Source organism: Taeniopygia guttata, chromosome 5, assembly GCF_048771995.1.
Source record: "Taeniopygia guttata chromosome 5, bTaeGut7.mat, whole genome shotgun sequence".
NCBI classification, from domain to species: Eukaryota; Metazoa; Chordata; class Aves; order Passeriformes; family Estrildidae; genus Taeniopygia; species Taeniopygia guttata.
In genome coordinates this window covers 50,553,852-50,574,040 of record NC_133030.1, presented here as the reverse complement: position 1 = coordinate 50,574,040, position 20,189 = coordinate 50,553,852, and the positions used below count along the sequence as shown (strand labels likewise).

The following is a 20,189-nucleotide window of genomic DNA, read 5'->3' as shown; positions in this document are numbered from 1 at the left end:
CAAAAAGCATCCTCCTACTAGGAAAGCCTAAAGCAACCTCCTACTTCACTCTCATATATGATAAGGCAAGAGCCTTATAAATCTGTTGTTGCTGAGGTCAGTAACTTTGCCTGAGCTCTCTCCCTCTCATGGGATGCTTGTACAGCTGGTGGAAGCCTTCTTACCATTGCCATGTCTGTCTCAGCAGAGGTTATCAGGAGAAGTCATTGGGCTGTCTATTTTGATGGAAATGCAGTTTGCTACTTCTTATGTTTAAAAGGTGTCAAGATTTGCATTTCTGTCAGAGAGCTTGAAGTGACAATGAGTCAGAAATACACCAAAAAAAAAAGTCAAAATCAACACAGTCTTTATTTACATCCACAAGGTTCTGAAGTGGAAATTAAAAACTTCTGTTTATATTATTACTCTTGCACAACAGAATCTGCTGAGCTGATTATCACTGGCCACAAATTAATTTATAATATATGTAAGTGAGCTCCAACATTATTTTTAGTTACTGCAAATGCCACTGAAATTTTAATGGCAATAACTCTTTGGGGGAAATGCTCAGACAAATAGGATTAAATTTTTTTTTAGGTATCATCCACAGCTGGAGAAAGAATATACCAAATGTTTTAACACATCTTTGCCAGTCAATGAATAAGCTGTGACAAGTTAAGAGAACAGGCCTTTTGAGTTGTTGGAATGCTTTTTCCTGTGATCAAACCCAGCTACATCTCTGTCAGTGGCAATATTTTTCCCCAGCAGCACCTGCAGGTACACATGTAATTCAAACCTGAGTATCCCCTTCACAATAACTCCTTTCCAGTAACTTTCTAACACCTGTGCCCCTGTCCCACGTGCAGTAGAAGCAGCAGAGAGCCAGGGCTGGATGTTCAGTGGGAGCACCCTGCAAAGGCAGAGCTGAGGGAGAGCTTCGCCTGCCGCCGCCACGGCGTGTTTTGCCTCTGGTCAGGGAGATGTGGCCACAGGCACAAACCCAGCGAGCTGCACGGAGCAGTGACTAATGGCAAGCTGAACTCCAGCTAGAAAATATCTCGCATGACTAAGTACTACTTCAGTAGGAAAATAAACCTTTATCCAGAACCGCCCCAAAACACTCGTCTCCGGTATAATGTGGCTACTATCTTCAGTGCAAAGAGAGAAAGGAATGTTATCCCCATTTGGGACCCAGTCAAGCTGTCAGCACTTGACAAAGTCCTGCTTGCCAGTGAAGCTGCGTGCACTTGTCACACATGCAAAACAAAAAATACGTAAGGTCTGATCTTTTTAATTGAAGCTGATACTATTAACCCCATGCAAGTGTGAAACAAAAAGCCTGCACACACTTGGTTGACAGGTGGCAACCTCAGGAAGCAGCAGCTCAGCTGGAACTCTGAGCCAGCATTCACAGAGACAGACCATTGGTCACATGGAAAATCCACAAGCAAGGAGAGGAACCAGCATAAATTTCTCACATCTTCAGTCATTATTCTAACTGTATGGTCACTGAAGCCACCTTTTAAAAAATTATGGCACTGGCAGTTTTTATTACCTTGTTTATTACTTTGAGGGTTTTATGTTGCACATTTTACTGAATCAGTGTTTCCAATATTGTTCTTCTGGAGAGCAACTGATGTTTCCATCATCAACAATAGCCCTCAAGGTCTTTTAAAAGCATAAGTATTTATTGATATATGAAGTTATAGTTACCGAGTATTTTTTACTCTTTCATGATCCAAATATTCCACAATTTTTTTCTTATTTGCTAAAATGCATAACCACAATATAAACAGCAGATATATTTGTAGAAATTTGGGAATAAAGACCTTTTCATTACTTTTATGTTATCTAATTTCAGTGCATTTGTTTTAGATTTAATCCTACTGTAAACATACATGATGTGTACTTGTTCCTTGTAACAAATTGTGTCTGAGACTTGGAACAGTCTAGCCCTGCAATCTCTGGCAAAACATTTGCCATTTTACACAAGTTCCACTCAAATCTCCTTTTATAAATTATTAACACCTGAAGGTAAAAAAGTTCATAAACTAGGGAGAAAGTATCCTGGATGATTTTCTGCCCTGAAACATTGAAGTGAACATAGATAGTACAGAAAATATTCAGTGTCACAAAATAAACCTCCCAGAGTAAGGTTAGAGATGCAGGTTCCAAATACTAAACCCATGGACATTTATGTATGTGGATCAAAAAGATATATTGATAAGCATTTGAAATGGACCATCTAATACTGGCTGTGTAAAATCTTACAACCCATACATGTAGAGATAACAACTTCCTACTCAGCAAACCTGCTTTGGCATTTTCAGTGTTTGATGTCTTTCCTCTTTAAGCTTTAACCCAGGCCCCTGGGTATTCTGCCCAATGATCTACCACAGGAGAAATTCCAACCTGCAAAATGGTAAACAGGCATTTAAGATGGCATATGTCAAGCATTTTCAGAAATGCTCAAAATCACCCTGGATATATTTTTAGCATTAAAGTCACTATGTAATCCCACACTGACATTCTCCTCTCTGATATTTTTAGATCTGGAGCTTTTCAGGTGAAAACAGAGGTTGCATAAGGGCTGGCAAAAGGAGATTCTTGGCTCAGTTTAAACTGCAATGTAGAATTCTTTGCAAGTGCCAAGATTATCTCTAACCTCTCACACTCTACAGTTCTCAGAAGTCATAATCCTTGCTGCAATTTCTGCAGGTAACTGTACATCAGAGGAACATTCAAAAGCCACATGCTGGTGTGTCCCAGACATACACATTGTCCCAAGACTTTGGATCATTAAAGCAAATAGCACAAGTTAGGCAAAAAAGATAGCTAAAGACATGAAAGGGAGATGCAAGAACACTGCAGCCTTTTGCTGAGGTGCCAAACACATGGGTGGTGCCAAGCAGAAAGATGTGGAGGGAGCAATGCTGAGGCAGTGCCGTTTTCCCTTGGCTCTTGTTGCAATGTCCCTGGAGCTCTGGGCTTTGTGGCTTTTTCAAGCCTAACCCTAAGCAGAGCTTTTTGCTGAGGTGCCCAGCACATGGGTGGTGCTGAGCAGAAAGGTGTGGAGGGAGCAACCTTTGGGCAGTGAGGGGGGTGTTCTTTCTTTGCAGTGAAATGGACCAAACCTTGCCAAATCAATACTCAGTGAAATCACAAGATTTCCTTTCCTTCCATGAAATGAAGAATTTCATTTCATGAAAGGAAATAAAATCTCAAAGTCAGTAATTCAAATACCAATGTATTTGTATGTTCTGTTCTAACAAAAGACATTAAGCACATGGAAAATATTGATTATTGACCTTAAGCCATGAGATGGGTTTATCCTACTGTCCTGGTGCCCAGGGTCATGCCATCTCCATGCCCTGCCCTTAAGTGAGGAAATACTGTCACCTCTCCTTGCAATCATTGCCTCTCCTCCCAAGAGGAGACTCAGGGTACGTGGGGAGGGACAGAGCTCCCCCTGGGGCAGAAGGAATCATGGAGATCAGGCAAGAGAGATGTCCCAGCCACAAACCAGCCCATCAGGATTGCAAATCCCCTTTGGCTTTATGTGGGTTGATCAAACAAGGGACAACCTTGTCCACCATGGCACTGAAGGAAGTCCTTTTCAGAGTGACACTTTGGGCACTCATTAATGAAGTGAACATGGGGGTGTTCAACCCAAACTGTCTCCAGTTCAAGCTTAATTTTAATTGGGCTACAAAGGCTTCAGTGCTACAGTGGTTATGATTGCTAAAGTTTTGTTGCACAATCAGATCTTAACAAAGTTGTGAAACAAAGTTCCCTGAAAAAGAAAGAAATTTTTAAAAAATTTTAAAGATTAGAAAAATGCTTTGAAGAATTCCTTAAGGAAGGCTCAAAAAAGACTCAGACACTGTAAAAGAAATCCTGCATTAGAGAACAAACTGCAAGGTGAATAATAACTATATTGTGTTCAGAAATTAAAGGTTGGATATCACTCTAGGGCTGTATTTGGAAGTTCAGGCAGAAAGCAAGTGCTGACAGCAAGGAGCTATAACTTGGATGAGATAGCTTCAAATGGGCCATCTGGCCAGCAAAGGAACAGAAGTGGCAATTGGAAAACCTGAAAACACCTCATTATAGCTCATCACAACTGAGACTATGACTGTTTCCAGCTCTCCTTGAGAAAACTTGCCCAGACACACAGAACCCAGGCAACAGCTTCCCTTGGCAGTTTGGGGAAAGAAAAGGAGGGAGGGAAATGGGAAGGAATGAAGGGTTTCTGCTGTGGAGTCACATAATAAACCATAATGGAATATACTTAATCACACAATATCTGAAGGAGCCTAGAGAAGTGAAATCATACTGCTCCCAAATAACAAACCTTAAAGAAGATGGAGATAAACTCCTTTTTGTTCAGACTAAGAACCAGCTTGTAGCACCTGCAGGAGGATATTTCTAATACATTTATTTCCCATGTTTGATGAATACATCAGATCTCTGCTCCCACCCTCACTGTAGTATAAATAAGCATTTTGAAAAAGTTGGATCAGCTTGCATTTTAATAATTGCCACTCCTATGGCCTCTCACCTTGGGAATGAGAAACGTGGGAAATCTGTTTCTGCTGGGCTGTGGGGCAGACTGTAGCTGAGCCCTCCAGCAGGTTCTTCTCTCCCAGCAGGCAGTCTGGTGCAGAGGACATCAGCACCCACAGTCCTCTTTGGAAGTCACAGTAGGTACCTTGCTGTTTATCAGCAGCAGTGAGGACTGGAATCACCCAGACATTGGCCCTGTTTCTGGTTTCCTGCAAGTAGATGATTTAGCTTTTACTTTGTGGCTTATCTTTAGCCAGTGGGAAAACTGTATCCTAAACATCTTTGCGTAATCTTGTGATGAAATTCCCAGTTGTTCTTTTTTGTAAAGTTTGCTTTGTCTCCACTATTCTTTCTTTACATGATTTAATCTCCTTGAATGCTCTTCATAATTTATTTTTAAATTCCAGGCATTTTTATGCTTCCATCAATTTTTATTATATGTAGGATTTACACTTTTTTTCTGTCCAATTCAGATGCATAATGCATTACTTTGGTTGAAAACTTCTGCAAGTTCTCCAAGATTGCACAATGTTTAAAATAAAATTATTTCCCACACTAGTCAGAACAGCAAATTTAATGCCTCAAGCGCTTTAATAACATGGTTTTAAATAGACTGCTGAAATATTAATCTTAGTGTTCATTTTTCTTTCATTCTGCCTTTATTGTTTGACTTTCTTCTTCCTGTCTGTTTCAATATCCTCTGGACATCATCACATCCACAGGATGATTCAGATTTTGGGAGAGCTGTATGCTTCAAGCCACACTGTGTTCCAAAGGAACACATTCCTTATTCTTCACATGGAGGCAGTTTTCTTTGAAACATCTCACCTGCCTTTCAAACATTGCTTCTTCAAGTGTAAAGATCTATTTCTATTAAACTTTGCAATACTGTATGTACCTTAGGTGACCAAACTGTAGAATTACCTTTTTTCTTTGGGCTTGTTATTTCTCTAGTTGTTCTGCAAAGTCACCAAAAAAAAAGTAAGAGTCCCCTAGCAATCCCCTAGGTACAGGAACGGCATCAGACTGAGGGGATGTTGTGAAATTAGATAGCAAGAATAAGCAGAAATTTTGAACCAGTAGCATCAGAAATCAAGAAAGACGGTATCTAAAGAAAGACTCAGTTCAGGCAATCTTCTGGAAAAGTTTTATATTATCTCAAGATGGACTGGCATTCAGACTGAGCTTAATTTGATATTTACTTTCAATATGAAATTATCCAATGCATAGAATTTTTAATGTTTATAGCATAAAGCATTTTTGTAGCTAGGATTTTGTGTCATCTACCTGATTTAGTCAAAGGGTTATAAACTGCCCATGAATGTCTTAAGGCTAGAAATGGGAAGTCTTCGAATCACCCAAGGACACAGGTTCAGGAGCAAAGCCACAGCTGCAGAAATGGGAGGAAACATTTTCAATAATTAGCTTCCAAGCAAAGACACTTTGGCAAGAGGAATGGCAGTTGCCTCCAACAGCAGGACCACAGATCTGGTGAGCAGTAAAGCCCTCCTGTGCCTGCTTTTAGCTAGAACATGCTTAGTCTAGCAGAGACAGAAAATGCAAGACTGTGTCCCCTTGGATGTACTATGTACCTGTCAGGCACACAGGCTTCATATTGTCATTAGCAGAGACAAAGGATTCACTCCTGAGTGCTGCTGGCAAGTGTCCTTTGGATCATTGGTTAAGCCTCCACCGATTCATCCAGCACAAGCCCTGTACCCTGCTCCAGGCACATTTCCTGGGTGTAAGAACACAGTGGTCATCCCAGACTTCTATGAAAAACTGGATTTTATCCAAACTAAGTGTGCAAAATCTGAACTTTGCCTGTAAATTTGATACCAACAACAAAGGAGACATTTGGTGCTGTTTGCATGGCTGTCTCCAGCTGTTTCTCCCTTGTAACAAAGACTGTTAGATTATTGGCAATTAATAACCAATTCTGGCTATTAAAACAGATCCTTAAGATTATACCATGCCTTGGTGAGACACATTAAAATATTTCCTTCTTTCCTTGGGGTTTAATGCCCTACTCAGGAGGGAGAAGATTAACACAGAGATTAATGTAGTGGAATATCACTTTTTACTCAGTTACTCCACACTGCAGTCAGATGCCTGTGAACAGAAAACAAAGATATTAACCCAGAGCCAAAAGGCCAAAAGTATCATTTAAATTGAGCCACCCTACCTCAGGCATGGCCAGACCAAGTAGGGACAGAGAAGGACTCAGCCAGAGATATTTTCTTTTACTTTTTCTTAGAGAAAAAGGGATAATGTGACTGCACTGGATTTTTTTTTTTTTTTCAAAGGGATTCACTTTCATATTCTCCTCAAGGCAATTTTATTACCTCTGCATACAGGGTTCATAATAACCAGCAGAGGAGAAAGGCAAGGCACCAGAAAAATTCCAGGCCCAAAATAGTCACAATTGGGTAATATAAGGGCACTTTATGTCATTTCGTAGATTCTGCTAATGGGTGAAAGGGAAAAAAAAGTAAAAGACTGCTTTAAAAAAGTTTAAAAATTGGAGGTAGAAGGGTCTGCTTAAAATTTTCAGCCACGAGCGGTCCAGCTCGGTTTTGCTTTCAGGCTGCAATGATCTAAGAGCTCATCTCATTTCTAGGCAATAGCTGGTGTCCCGGTGGTTCGGGGGGCGGCGGGCGCAGCTCCGCGGAGGCCGATCCGCTCCGGCCGCTCCGGCCGCTCCGATCCGGCCGCTCCGGCCGCTCCGCTGCGGCCGCAGCCCCTTCGGGCCGGCAGAACCGGCAGCGAGCCCCGCGCTCCCAGCAGCCTGTCGAGGCAGGCATTTCTCGTCCCTACGCACTCAACGCAGCTCTCTTCTGGCCGCTGCTCACACTCGGCGTGAAAACATTCCGAGAGATAATTGTTTGCCCAAGGAGGAGGAGAGTTACTGCGGCAGTGCTCCTCAATAAGGAGCAGGAAAACTCATGGTAAGGTGCAGAAATTATTCCTGGATGGTTATTATAGCCATCAAGCTGCATTTTCTTTAAAATTCTAATTAAATCTAGACAAAGTGAGAAAAATAAGTCAAAACAGATTTGGACATTAATGAGAGGTAAAGGCTTTGGTCTCTTGCAATTTCAATGGTAATTGCTAAGGGACATCTTATCCCCTCTCCACAGCAGAGGAGGAGCGCAAAGACCTCTGGATTTCAACTAACCCTATGGTTCTCAGATAAATAATTTAATGTTAGACAGGTACCAAACTAGCAAACATCAAGACAGAACAAGGAGCTAGAATAAAAGTAATCCATATAGATAACGAACCCCACCATCATTCTACTTACTGACAGTTCAGCTACTCTAACGAGATCTTTCTTAAAGAAATTTTCTATAGGTTTACCCATAACCCATCATTAATTTTGGGGCACAACAGAACATTTCCTTCCAGCAAGTAATTTCCCATCACAAACTAGACAGTGAGGTGTGGTGATTGTATGTGCTAGAACTCTGGTCACGTCACAGTGGGTTGTGTTTTACCGACTGCAATCATCAAGTACAGACTTCCAGCCCACCTAGGACAGAAAAGGTTTGGTTTAAGGTGAGGGGTTTCATCAGAGTGTATCTTTAATGAAAACCAGACAGCATATGGTTTGCTGGCATTGATTTCTAAAAGGGTTCTGTGCTTCTCACTAGAAGAAAGTGTATTTTGAAGGCAATCTGGGGACAAGAAGACAACTATTGTTATTTGTTGAAAAAGAAATCATAAGGGAAGACCAGGCTTTGGCTTGTACCCCTGTAATATTATTACACATAATTCTGTTTTTTTCTCTTCCAGATGAGACAGGTGGATTTGAGAAAGATCAGGTCTCTGCCCACTCTCTCATCCTCTGCAGGTTATAGGAAGGTGAAGCCTGCTCAGATCACACTGCTGATGGAGCACTGGGAGTTGCTGTTTTAGAAACACTGACTTAAAATGCTTTACATTCAGAACAATGAGTTTTATGTTGTATTTACTTACTGTATTTAAAGGCAGAAAGCAATTTGTACTGAAATGCTATTATATACTTAGGATTGCCAATGTAAAACAAAGGATTTAACATCAATGTGTTTGAGGACTGTGTTATCCTTTTATACCGCGAATGTTTCACAGAAATGCCTTAATCCCTGCCACATCATGGTGAGCCCTGAGCCCCACAGTCTGGAGTCTTTAAGATGACACTTAAGAGTTTTTGACCACCAGGAAGAATTAGCTTTGCATCGCTTAATCTCTAAAAGTGTTCCTTTAGCCACAGGTGCTTCAAATGCATGGAAAGAATGTAAAATTAGCTTAGCATTTCAGAAAGGCTCAGAAAGGGATCAAGTTTTCTTGGAAGAGAAGCTCTGCCCACCATCGCTGCAATAACAAAACCCGTCTATTTCCACCCCAGCAAAACTGTAATACCCCTAATCTCAGTCATATCATGCATCACTGGAAGTGGATCATGGACTACTGTACAGGGATATAGCAACCTAAATGGCAGAGGCATAGGCAGAGGGGATGGAGATACTTCTGTGAAGCATTGGTATTAAGATGCAAACCATCAAAAGAGAAGTCAGATCTGGCAATCAGAAGCAGCCTTGAGAGAAATATGTGAACAGCAGACTACATAAATTGTTTTGCCTTAGCTGATAGAAGTAGAGCTGAGTTTGTAGGCACAGGTCAGGAGATTTGGCTGTTAACCCTAAACACAGAGGATTTAGTATTCTGCCAGATCAGGAGCTAGAGAAAGGTTTTGATATCGAACCATTGCAAGCTATGTCATCTCTTAAAAAGTAAAAATATAACATACAGAGGCATAAAACCTTTTATCAGTTGAGAACAACAGCATCAGTACTGAATTTTCACTATTAATAAATCCTGCCTCCAGAGCTTCTCCAGAAAGCTTAATAAATATTTCATTGTGTTCCATTCTGAGAAATAATCCAAAAGAAGACTGAAAAATCTTGAGGAAATGTAAAGGAACTATTTGAAGTGTAAGATTTTGAAATACTAATAGCTATGAGGAAGTATTAGCACTGTTTATCTCTGATTGCACCAGGAGCAGAATGAGAGTGATTTAATGAGCAAGACATCCAGTGTAATGCTATTACATGCTTTTCAAGCATAGTGGGATAATATGGCAATGATACTGCAGCCTTAAACAGAAGGAGAACTGGAATTTCCTCCCCCGCCAGCATATTTCAATGGAATTCCCCCTGCCCTCTATCACCCAACATGGATAAATTCAAGGCTAAAATGCCACACACCATGTCTGCATAAGGTAGTCTCATATCGCAGATAACATCTTGCTTCTGATACCTTCAGCACAAAACAAAAAGCCACACACTCAGGGCAGAACAAAAAGCCAAGGCAAGCATCTGGAAAGTTAAAAAACAGTTAGGATAAACCTCATTTGAAGCTGTAATGAACAACCTAGTCTCTAAAGGCTTTAAATGAATATCCTCAAACACACCAGTAAACATTTTAAATATGTATTCACAGTCCTGTTGGATTCTAATGCTCCTCTGATGAATAAAGCTGATTCTCCTTCTCAGTAAATAATTCAGTAGCAAAGAATTGCTTGGCCTGGAAAAGAGATAACAATGGGCCAAGACTTAAGATAGTTGCTCTTTTCTGAGACATTTTTGCCTCAATTTTGACTCTGTGGGTAGAGATTTCTGCAAAAGAGGCAATCACACAAATAAAGTTAGTGTTTGTATTCACAACTGCAGTTTAGTATCCATTTTTTCTGACCTTTATTCTTTATTCTATTAGTGGAAGAAGGAAGAGTTGATGGCATGAAAAGAGAACCAAGAAACATGTTTTATATAATAAACTCCTGCCACAGAGGAGTCATTTTTTTATTCAAGGACAAAGTGCAGTTTTGTTCTACCTGGGGTCAGGTACATTCATCTTGTGGTACAGTGTTGCTGGTATTAGATACCTGTGAGTGCAAGGTACCCAGGAACTTCATCTAGAGAAGGATCCAGAATGCAAAATACTATTCTGTGTTTCCAAGTGGGGTTTTATGTTTATGTAATGTCAGCACAAAGATGAAGCTAAGTACTGAAGAGCAATCTAATTAGGAATGAGGGTAACAGAAATAAAGCACTCCTAAAAAAACAGGCAACTGCAATTTCCTCCCTACTAAAAGTAAGTATTTTTAAACCAGAGTTTTAAAGCAGACTAAAACCTTTCCCAGGTTAATTCCATTAACTCTATGGATCAGAACATGTTTTGTCCTAAAACACCACCATGCCTGATCTAAACCCCATGGGAACCTTTTGGATTGTACCAAAAGGGACAAGAAAATGTCTTCATTTTTTATATTTAAAAAATGCATGAATTTGAGACACACATATTCTAAATATTGCTTTTGTGAGATAGATATATAGATTAAGGAAAGACTGCAGTGAGTCTGAAACAGTCACAAGGCAGAAACCTTTTGGTATGCACCTGAGCCTTCCTTTCCAAGCAACAAAATTCCAACACAACAAGCTTCCTTGAAAAATTGAGATATTCACAAGCATCGGCAAACTATTAGCTCAAGATGCGGCAAAATAATAAAGCCAGCCTGGGAGACCCACTGCTTAGATTAAAAAAAAAAAAAAAACAACCAACCAAACAAACAAACAAACAAAACACAAAAAAGAGGAGAGTTCTAACAGAAATGAGATTACAAAGACATGTTGAAAGACTAAAACTTCTAGCAGCCAGTTTGGAGTTCTGCTTTAAATCTTCCCAAAAAAAGTAAACTTTTTGTACATCTAAAGTTAGGAGGAAGCCAAAAGACTAGACATACCAGAGCCTCACCTCATTCGTCTCTTTTTTTTTTTTCCAAGTTTAAGTGTATTTTGGATTCAGCTTGTTTTTAGACAACTTCAGGAAAAGCCTTATTTCTATACAGTATTTTCCACAAATAACAAAAAGCAAACAAAAATTCTTTTTGGATTATTTCACAAAGACTCCTCCTCATAAGTCAGAAAACTAAACATAAAGAAAACTACATATGTATAACTGACCTTTTCTTTTTGAACTTTACCCATGGAAGTTAGCTTAGCTGCATGAACAAATCTTCATGGGTGACTCTCTTCTGACTGTGAACCTGGCACTAGGAACAAGGAGTGGCACAACAAAATCCTTCAATCTGGAGACATAATGCTAGCATCTTAAAGTCTAAGCCAGATCAGTTCACAAACTGTAAGTGCAAAATAAACTTTAGAAAAAAAGTAAATCAGAGCAGCAGTCACTAGGCAGTGTCTGGTTTCAAGTTCTTTCAAGTGTTTTCTTGCCTAACACTTATTAAATAATAGCTATACAGCAACTCAAACACACTTTTGGTTTTGGTTTTTTGTTTTGGTTGGGCTTCTTTTTTTTTTCCATATTGTTTGATTTTTAAATTTTATTTAGGCTGTGCTCCAAGAAATGCTGGGTGTTCAGCTGAACCTTCCTTGTGTGTTGGGAGTAAAGACAGACTGACAGACATGGTGTTGGGTTATTGGAATACCACAAGCACATGTCCCTTTCCTATTTATTTTTATAAGTGAACAGGGTCAGAAAGATTCTTTTAAGATTTTTTTTTTTTTTCTTAGGGGACCAGCATTTCTGCAAAATTTCTTACTGGAACTTCTTATACAAACATAGAGAAATCCCATCTGGATACTGCACATAAGATCTCGCATCAAAAGAGAGGCATGGAGGGGCTTATGGAGGTGATCAGAGAAACATTTTCTCATGACAGAAGGCTGGAAATCTTGTCTTGCACAGTAAAACACTGAAAGAGGAGACAATTGCAGTCTGTAAACATCCAAGAACTAACTGCCATGAGAGGAACTGTTTAATTTAATAGAGATATTTAGATAAAGATATTATATGAAAACTTGCCACAATCACATCCATCCGGTAAACTAGAAGAAGAATTCCAGCTATTAGGAGGATGAAGATGGGGAACTCTCTTCCGAAAAGTCATGTTTTACAAAAAGGAAAATGAGACCCAAAAAATGAAGATCCCAAATTCATACATAACTTTTGTGTCAGAGACAATGCCAGACCAGGTTCCCTAAAACAAAATCAATGTTCTTATCAGTGAGGGTCAAATGTGTTGAAAGGATGGCTTCCTGGGCCAAATTTTACAATCCAATGTAGGTGAAGTTAGTAAAGAAAACTAATGTGAGAAAATAGATTACATTTTTCTGATATTAATAAACTGTTAATAAATAATAAATCAATTGTTAGTGGTAAATCAGTACCACTGATTAATCCTGGGAGTGATTAAAAATATTTTCCTCTGAGGAAAAAAGAGCATTACCTTAGGATGCTACAAAATTAATCAAGATGATTTTGGCCAGTCTTTTCCTTCTTCTGCATGGCAAAGAAAGCAATTTATTGATAACTCAGTGTATCTGTTCTCCTGTTTGGTTTTTTTTTTCCTTTTAAATTTAATTTTTGAAATTGTCAATACAGTCATGTCCTCAGGGAGTAGCATCCATGATTGTAAAGTTCAGTTACAAACAAAAAGGCTTAGACACTTCTCTTTATTCTGAACTCCTTTTGATTTGGGATTATCACCTGAGTGTAATCTAATTTTTTTCCTCACACAGTGCTTGTCAATCTGTAGACCTGTAATTTTCTTTCTCAGTGCCAGAAGAGATCAATGAGAAGCTCTATTCCAGGATTCCCAAGGGTGTTTCCCTCATCAGTTTCATTACCAGGCCTATTTTATGTCAAGCCCTATACACTACTTGCTTCATCAGATTTCTCTAAACCCTAATTCCAATACCAAAATCACACATTTATCCTTTTACAGTTAATCCTCAGATGCTCACTTTATGCAACCAGAGAGATGTACTTGCTATTCAGGAGTAGAAGTGGTATTTGTTTGGTTCCTCAGGTCCCTGTTGCCTCACCCCACGCTGGGACAGGGACTGTGTTCCTGCTATAAACATGTTGTCACCATCTCCAGGAGGGAAATGGTGACACAGGGTCACACACTCTCCTCACTGTTCCCTCATGCTCACAAGGATGTTCACTGCCTGTCTTGGGAACCTGGATTCCCACACAGTATTAAAAATGCAGTCCCAGCCTTCTTTTCCCTTTGGCCTTGCATGAGGCAGAATCTCTCGCATTTTGGGTAGCCCTACTTTGTAAAATGTTTAGTTTCTGATCCACACTCGAGTTAGAAAGTCACCTTTGGTAAGAGCAAGCAACTCAGTCGTCTCATCTTGGACTCCTACCACTGGAACCAGAGAGTGCACTCAGTTTATCCAGTCAACATGCTGGACAATGCTTGAAAGAGAAGCAGGAGGACGTGCAGGAATCTTTTGCAGGAAAGGTCGGGCACAACCACATTATTTACATTCCTGCTTCTCTGCAGGCATTTCTGTTCTCTGGCAATTTCTTTCAGCAACATTTCTTTAAGCAAAATTTCCTTCCTTCCATAGGAAGGTCTGAATTATGCCATCTTACCAGTTTTCCTCTTTTGTTTCAAGAAACAAAATCCTTCATTTTCCTTTTTTCCAGTAAAATTGAAAGACCAGTTTCTCACATAAGGTCAGTGTATTGGAATTTAATTTCCCCAGTACAATGCGGTCTTAAACAAAGACATGCAGGGATGCAGAGGTGAAGGTTATTGCTTTCTTAAGAGTTGATGTGTTGTCCTGTCTCCCTAGGGAGAGACATTACTACTTCCCTCTCTCTACTTGTCTATCAAAGTGCTGCCATTAACCCCCAAATGTCTTACCTCATCCCCTGTGAGGCTCCAATGAGTTAATAACCACAGCAGCTCTGCAGAGAAAAGCAGCTGAGAAGAAATACACAGGCAAAATTTGAGGGTTTGTTTATTGGTGTGAGCCATGGAAACATTCCTGTAAGACTTTCACAGCACCTCCCTGCATCACTGTAAACATACACAGTTTACATACATTTCTGCCTAAATATCTTCAGAGAGCTGGGGCAGAAAGGTTTAAGTATGTCTTGCAGTAAGTTCTTAGGTGATTTAGGGCATTTCCTGATACAACAATGCTGAACTTGTACTTTTCAAATCAACATGTGGCACTGTCAGGAATCTTTGCATGCTGTCCTTGATCCCAGCACAGGAGAGAAGTTACTGGGAACTGCTTAGGGACTCCCATGCAGAAGCTGAAGCATCTTTGAGAGAAACAGACTGCCCTGGGAGGTACAGGACTTGTGTGTGCATGTGATGGCAGGAGGGACAGCAGGAGCTTCTTGCCAAGGCACAAAGGTGAGGGAGAGCCCCACATCCTCTGCCAGCCCCTGGTCCCACAAGCTGCCGAGGCACCACAGTGTTGTTCTCACAGGTGCACTGTGCAGGTGTGGAGGCAAACTTCACATCCCTGCCTGCAAAACCCGGTGTGATGCTGGTGCAGTGCCACAGAGGCAGAGCTCCACTGCTCAGCTGGAATTGAGAATTAAATGCTGCGCTGGGAGCTGCCGCTGGGCACGCTGAGCTGTCACTCTTCAAAGGGCTTGGTTGTGTAAGCGGACCAAGGGAATCACTAAACCACAGACAATGAAAACAATTTTAAATGAGAGACTAAATGAAAGGAAAAAGTTGTCAAAATGTCAAGGTTAATGTTTTCATAAAACTAACCTGGGAATGGCTAGACAGTATAAGTGTAAACCTTAATTAAAAGTTTTAAAGTGTGAATACAAAACTAGCTTCAGTCTAGACAGTCAATAAATCTATCCTCCTTAATGAAATACTGGTCCTTTTGGTATTTCTGGTCAATTTTCTTCCTCATCTTTGCAACTATGTGTAACATTAATACTCAGATCCCTGTCTATCAAAACCAGAGGAGCCATGCAGAGCAGGACCACAGCCTTCTGCTTGGCTCCAGCTCCACGTCCTCCTGCACCCCTGGCTGGGCCAGTGATTCTGGCTGTAGCTCTGGGATGGGCAGCAGCATCTGAACACACTCAGCAAGCTGGGCAGTGACACATCTCTGTCCCCACCCCTTGGCTGGACCACGATGGTTTCTGCAGAAGCAGTTTCCTCTGTCTGCACAGTGCCTGGGATCTTGAGGCAGTCTGGAGGGAAAGCATTTCCATGTCTTACAGCCTGGCACTGCTATTTGGATAGCCAGAGATGGCAGAAATGGAATCTGCAGTGCCTCTGAGAAAGCCTGGCCCCAGCATATCTCCAGCAGATTTTAAGAGATCATTCTGAAGAGCTCTGGGACCTTGTTTTCTTGCAGAGTTAAGTTCTCTATATATTATTGTTCAATGTTCTTGAAATAAAATTATGTTTTGATTTTAAGAAACGAAAGAGAAATGGGAAAACTTTGCATGGTCTCAAATTGTTTGGTTATTACTGGCTTAGTGCATACCATATTTTATACACTGTACTCCACATAAATTTTATAAAGAATGTATGTGCTATCTGAAGACACATGGAGAAGTTCTTTCTTTCTTTTTTTCTTTCAATTGTTGTTCGTACTTTTGTGCACAAGCAGAATTGGGTTAAATTATCAAGATTTTAGTGAAATCACCACACTGTGCTTAGACTCAAACCTCTCTTAACCCATTCTTCTTAATCTTTCTATCCTTTTCAAGTTTATAATTGCTTTCCTTGAAAAAAAATTCCTATTTTGTGACCAACAGGTGCTCTTTTTTATAAAATACACCTTATTAAGACACAGTTTGCAGCCTGTGCTGCCAGTACACTGCAGATTTCCCCAGAGCGGGATCTGGCCTTGCACTGTGATAAAAACCAGCAAAGTCAGGAAAATGGTGCAGGGACAATCAGCATGTTGATAACAAAGATTGAAATTACCAGCTCTGCTATCTGTTCCATCTTATAGTCTTAAACTTGGACTGAAATTTGCTTTAATTTGTCTGACTACCCCAGCATGAACTCCATAGGTGGACTCCTACTAATATAATCAATATCATCTCAGCACATGAATAACAGAATGCTAAACAAGTATTATGGCTCTGTAACAAAATAAGGATATTGGAATATTATATCAAAGCAATTTTTTTAGGGGGCCATAACATATTCAGCATTCTGTTATTCATAGTGCTGAAACAAGGCTGTTTCACATGTTCCAATCAACAGGGAGCAAACACAAGCAGCACTTCAGCTGCCCATGAACAAATATGGTTGTGGTAAATTAGTGAGAATAAGTATAACAAGGAAAATGACAGTTTTCTTCAGGAATGTCACTAATCAAACAGATTAGATCAGAAGCTCCTATCTTTTCTGTACAGAAAAGACAATCTGAAGTTTAATTTAATTTTCATAAGACAAAACAAGAAAGTTATTGTAGCATATAAAGCCATGAGCATATTGCAAATATTCCAACAGAAGAAAAGCATAAGCTGAGAGTCAGATACTCCAGATGAATGTCAAAATGTGTTGGCTTATATATAGATTATAAATTGCCAAAGCTACCCCAATTAAAACAATGTAAGATCTTACTTTCTTCCCAAAGAGATTTTAACACAAGGCTGCTTTTATTTTTTTCTCCAGTACATAAAACAATGGATTTAATGTGAGTAAATCCTTTCTGCCTTTGCTCATTTACTAGTGAGGAATCTCAGACATGAAACAATGTGTGACAGAACAGTAGAGAAAAATAATAACTCTACAGGAGATATATCCTGGCATAGTAAATCAGTGCTGAATGCTCCCAGGGCTGCTGCCTGCATTCATGGTTTTCTTTATATTTTACAGTGTTTTGTTAAATTGAAACCGGATGATGCTTTGTAATGAAAAACTTTCCTCAAAAAGCTTTTTTTTTTCCTTGGGTTTTGTTTTTTGTTGTTGTTGTTGGGGGGTTTTTTGTTTTTTTGTTTTTTTTTTGAGGGGGGGATTGATTGGTTGGTTTTGGAGTGGTTTTTGCCTTTTGTTTGTTTGTTTGTTTGGGGGTTTTGGGGGTTATTTGTTTGTTTTAATAAAGATAACTATATGTTTTTCCTAGCTCTGAACACAAATCTTTACAGTATAATCTGCAGATCTCTGGATCTGCAGAGTTGAAAATTTCACCTCTGCCATTGAGGCAAATTTCTGAAGATAGAGGTCTAGAAATTCAGAGATGCCTGTGAAGGTGACATACTCCAATCCAAGCATATTGGTACAGGCAGGAGCAGTCCCATAACTACAGAAATATCAGTAGTTCCTAGAAGTTTTGGTCAGAAGGAAACAAGATGGAGAGCCTGTACACCAGTGAGGGACAAACAGCCCAATGTGAACGAACAGTTTTGGGCAGAAGACAACCTGGAGGGCTACAGTGACTGTCTAGATGCCTTTGGCATGGGGTCATAGCTCATCCTGGAGAGGAGATCCAAGCACTGATAAGGAAGGTCACTACCCCAGGCCTTGGAAGCCCAGGAGATCCCCAGTGCCTGACAGTGCTAATGCAGTGGGTGCTCCATCACCCTGTGCAGCAGGACAGATTTCAGGGCTCTTCCCTCTGGCCCCAAGGCTCAGTTTAACAATGGGCTTGAGCCACTAAAAGCCACGGCAGCTTCCTCAGGAGCTGCTGCTGCTGCAGCACCAGAAAGCAGCACTTTGGATGCAGCCTGCCGGGATCTCTCTCCCTTTCCAGGAGCAGTGGGACACCACTGGCACCTCGGAGACTGGAAGCTCTTGACTCCCCATCACTGACATCCCCTGCCCCACAGGGCCGGGACACAGAGGTGTCAGCTGCTCAGCTTTTGGGCATCACACAGGCACAAAGTCATCTCCAGATCTTCCCTGGGGTGTGGCAGGACCCGGTGCAAGCCAGCAAGTGAGGGAAAGCGCTGGGGAACAGCTCCTGGGGCAGCCTGAGGTAGGGGAGGGAACGCTCACAAGAGATGCCCCAGCCCACCTGTCCCTCCTGGCATAGCTGAGGCAACTTCACCACTTTCACCTTCCTGCCATCCAAAAACCCCCTGTGCTCAGGCCCAGCCTGGATACACGGTCACTTGCTGGACAGAGTTTTACTTTTGGTTTCACTAAGAATCGCTTGGCTTGGGAGAATTTATACTTGGGTATTAGAGAGACATAAACAGCCATAAAAATTCGAGCTCTGCTTGTACAAATGATCCACTGATGTGTGCTAAATGCACTCTATTGCTGCACTGAAGTCAATTTGCAATTGATCATATAGCATTTCTAGTGTCAGCAGATATGAAAACATGTCATTTACCAATGCTTAATGAACCTCTATGCTGACAAGACATAAATAACAATAAGCAGCTCTCCAGTTAAGGAGGTTAACCAGCAAAGTACTCAGTGAAAGCATTAAAGAGGTAATCATCTGGCAATTGCTGTATATTTGGAGCAGCTGCCCTCAAGGATGACTAAACCTATGCAAGGGACCATTACAAGAAAAAAGGAAGGAAAAAAAAAAAAAAGAGGCAATTAACTCCATGTTAGAAGCTGAAAAATTCTATCTGAATGAAGAAAAAAAAAAAAAAGTAATTGCTTTTCTGGATTGCATTTGTAGTCTTTTCCACAAGTCGTTGAGGTAATCTGCTTAGTAGGGCTCTTTGAACAAACTCTTTGACCACCTTTTTCCTTTGGAAAGGAAAAGGCAAAACAGCAAGTTGCTCCAGTGTTGTTCCTCTTAATTCTTCCTGGTAATGTTCTTCCTTTCTTCTCTCTTTTTTGAACCTTTTTGTTTCTTCCATGGGTATTTTAATCCTTTTTTTTTTTTTTTTCAATTGGGACAAAGTTTTCAGTTATCGATAAAGTCAAAGGAACACAATAAAAAGGAACATTACCAGTGCTTAGAAGCATTCTACAAAAGTAAAACACAGCAGATTAAACTTTGCTTTATACTTAATGGAGCAATTTAACAGTAGCTACATTCGCCACTGGACTGAACAGAAATTTCAAGTTCAATTCAGATTTTAAGTAGATGTAAATGGTGTTTGTGTTTCATCTATGAAGCCCAGGGCAGCAAGAGTTTTCTGAGCAACCAAAGGAGTCCAAAAGAGTTTAACCTCTCCTGGCTTGGATATAGCCACTACTCACAGGGCAGGGTACACACAATACCAAACAAACAAACAAGAAAGCAGTCATATTATTAAATCTAATATTATATACTATTAAATACATTTAATTTATATACAGGATGACTATAATAGTCATACTATTAAATGCAGCCCTGAAGGCCAGCAGGCTTTCCCATGCCAGTGTTAGAATTGGGTGACCTTTAAGGTCCCTCCCAACCCTACCCATTCCATGACCCTTAAGAGCAGGTGAGCTGGCTTTGGCAGTGCATCATTCTGAACCAGCACCTCACAACCTGCAGCTGCTTTAGAAAACCACCCAGAGGTCACATTACTACCCCAGCCAAAAGGAACACTCTAGTGAAGATGAAGGAAGAAAGGGAACCTTCCCTTCCTGCAGAGGAAACACAGAGATAGCAGAGATAATTAAGAAGGTGATGCATTTTGGGTAGTCAGTAATGACTGACTATTCTAGTGACAAAAATTCCCTGCTGTTTCAATGCTAATGAAATACTAACTGTGCAAAATCACCGCATGTATGAGACTGGAAAGGGGGGTTGTACGTCATAAGAAAAGCAATTAGAAGGAAATTGCCTGTGTTCCTGTATGGCCTTTGCCATAAATGCTATCAGGTACCACATAAATCCTTCTAATTTCAGGCAGTCTCCAGCAAAACAAAGTCCTAATCCTCTCTCCTGTATATG

At 40.4% G+C, this 20,189-nt stretch overlaps 1 long non-coding RNA gene across 1 annotated transcript; it reads left to right on the top strand.

Moving 5' to 3' along the window:
• The first annotated feature begins 4,762 nt into the window (after positions 1-4,762).
• On the top strand, positions 4,763-16,154 carry LOC140684332 (uncharacterized). The gene is made up of 2 exons (XR_012056487.1): positions 4,763-7,493; positions 8,341-16,154. It is a non-coding gene; the product is annotated as an uncharacterized lncRNA (long non-coding RNA).
• The last annotated feature ends 4,035 nt before the right edge of the window (positions 16,155-20,189 follow it).